The following is a 3,276-nucleotide window of genomic DNA, read 5'->3' as shown; positions in this document are numbered from 1 at the left end:
ATTTGCTCTTGGTTAGAGCGATTTAGTTTAAAAGTTTGGAGAGAGAGAGAGAGAGAGAGAGAGAGAGAGAGAGAGAGAGAGAGAGAGAGAGTTACAAGGATTCGGCTATACAAAGATTTTGTATGTCTCAAAGACTTTTTAGTCCATTCGCGGAGACTCCATTTGCTCTTGGATATAGACCGAATTCGTTTAAAAGTTTGTAGAGTTTGTAATCGAGAGAGAGAGAGAGAGAGGAGAGAGAGAGAGAGAGAGAGAGAGGCCTGGTCGTATCATTCGAAACCCATCGACTTTGCATTTTAATCTGGCCTGAGGAATGTCGTTCCACATTGCACGATAGTTTAACGTCGTTCCACGCTGTACGATAATTTCCCGATGAGAACGGTCCGTTCAGATGTGTGAACACGACCTAGAATTAGATCTCTGATTCTTAGAGTTTTCCTTTTATTGAATATTATGGGCTTGGCTTTGATAAGCACTTCAGTGCTTTTCTCGACGTAGGAAGGGCAGGTAGGTTGGTAATGGACAGAGAGAAGGTGTGAATATTTGGAACGGTTGATTTCTGTATGGAGAGGTTTTTGTCAGCTGTTTGCTGTGTGTGTGTTTTATTGCTGGATGGGGTTTTGCCTTAGTATGGAGTTCTGAAATTATATGTATATACTTCCAAGATCATTGTGAATTGTATTCATGCACTTCCATGCAATCGCTTCTTTTTTAGTATAATTGGTCATGTATGTGAACTATATGTATATATATTATATATGCCGTATATATATATATATATATATATATATATACATATATATATGTATATATATACATATATATATATGTATATATATATATACACCTATTTATACACTGTAAATATGTATAACTTTAAATATATATATTTGTATATATATATATATATATATATACAGATTTACATATTTATATATGAATAATATATATATATGTATATATACACATTATATTATATATATAACATATATATATTTATATATATACATATATATTTGTGCAAAAGAAACACACACAAAATGAGAATATAGAAGGAATTCTGACTAGTTTCGTTCATCTTCAAGAGTACTCTTGGAGAAGTAAGACGAAGCTAATTAAAATTCGCATTTTTTTTTTAAATTATCACGTTTCCCTGCAAATTTTAACGCATACAACTTGTGTATTTGTGTATGCAAATGTATACAGTATAACTCATACATTTCCAATTTATTTCAAATCACACGACGACCAACACTTACACCTATACTCAATTTTTTTTAATGAGGCACATTTGCACTGACTTGCGGCGGTGCCCTTTTAGCTCGGAAAAGTTTCCCGCTCTCTGATTGGTTAGAATCATCTTATCCAACCAATCAGCGATCAGGAAACTTTTCCAAGCTAAAAGGGGCACCCCTGCGAGTCGGTGAAAACCTGCCTCACTAAAAAGAATTGACTATAGTTACCTTTCCTCTTCGTTCATATTCTATGACCCATCTCCTCTCCTTTCCTACCCCCCAATTTGGCCTTTTGTAGACCGGGTCCTATTTAGCCCAATTCCCTAATCCTTCCAAATTGCTGACCTTATCACTTACTTCTTCCAATGGCCACATTTGACTCCTTTCTAATCTTAGCCCCCTCATTTCCATCTATAAGGTTTAGGAGGCTTTTGAACTTGAAGGAAATTAACATATAAAGAAACGCGGTTGGTCGCCCCAGGGTTGCCAGGTTGGCCTTTTTTCAAGCTAAGAAAAACCCTGCAATTTGGCCTTTTTATGATCGGTAGGACTTTAATAATATCATGAAAAAAGACAGATCTTAAATACTATATATTTGGCCTTTTTCTACTAATGGCCCTGTCCTTTTAAAGCTGCGGTCAAATAGAAGTTGGCCTTTTCTCATTTACAAATCCTGGCAACCCTGGGTCGCCCATAGAATGGAAATCGTTTTTATCGTTCCCCTTCCTTTGTAATCTTTGTTATCTTTGTATTGGGAGTGTCAGTTTTGGTGTAAGTATTTCATTTAAGTATGGCATCAATTTTCTCATCAGTATTTAATAGGAAGATGTGATTAGTAGTGTCTCTTTTTACTTTAATTTCTCACCAGTATTTAATATTAAGATGTGATATACTATTATCTTTCTGTATGTTAATTTTCTAGCCAGTATTTTATAGCTATATATACTAAAGTGGTGTATCAGTACATCAATTTTCTCACCAGTATTTAATAGGAAGATGTGATTTAGTCGTATCTTTCTGTACATACATTTTCGAAGCCAGTATTTTATAGCTATATATACTAAAGTGGTATATAAGTATATCCATTTTCTCACCAGTATTTAATAGGAAGATGTGATTTACTAGTATCCTTCTGTATGTTAATTTTGTTGCCAGTATTTTATAGCAATATGTAATTAAGTGGTATCTCAGTCCATCAATTTTCTCACCAGTATTTAATATGATGTGATTCAGTAGTATCATTCTGTACATCAATTTTCTAGCCAGTATTTTATAGCCATATATACTAAAGTGGTATATCAGTACATCAATTTTCTCACCAGTATTTAATATTAAGATGTGATTTACTAGTATCCTTCTGTATGTTAATTTTGTTGCCAGTATTTTATAGCAATATGTAATTAAGTGATATCTCAGTCCATCAATTTTTTTCACCAGTATTTAATAGGAAGATATGATTTTTCTTCATGTACTTTGATTTTCTCGCCAGTATTTAATAGGAAGATGTGATTTAGTAGTATCGTTATGTACATAAATTTTCTCACCGGTATTTAATATGAAGATGTGATTTACTAGTATTTTTGTGTACATCAATTTTCTCACCAGTATTTTATTGCATTATATAAGAAAGTGGTATCTCAGTTCATCAATTTTTCACCAGTATTTAATAGGAAGATGTGATTCAGTAGTGTCTTTATGTACTTTTAATTTTCTCGCCAGTATTTTATAGCAATATGTAATTAAGTGGTATCTCAGTCCATCAATTTTTTTCACCAGTATTTAATAGGAAGATGTGATTCAGTAGTATCTTTATGTACTTTTAATTTTCTCGCCAGTATTTTATAGCAATATGTAATTAAGTGGTATCTTAGTTCTTCAATTTTCTCACCAGTATTTGATAGGAAGATGTGATTAGTAGTGTCGCTTTGTACTTTAATTTTCTCACCAGTATTTAATAGGAAGATATGATTTAGTCGTATCTTTCTGTACATCAGTTTTGTAGCCAGTATTTTATTGCCTTATATGATAAAGTGGTATCTCA

The sequence above is a fragment of the Palaemon carinicauda genome, chromosome 7, assembly GCF_036898095.1.
Source record: "Palaemon carinicauda isolate YSFRI2023 chromosome 7, ASM3689809v2, whole genome shotgun sequence".
NCBI classification, from domain to species: Eukaryota; Metazoa; Arthropoda; class Malacostraca; order Decapoda; family Palaemonidae; genus Palaemon; species Palaemon carinicauda.
This window is presented reverse-complemented; position numbering follows the sequence as displayed.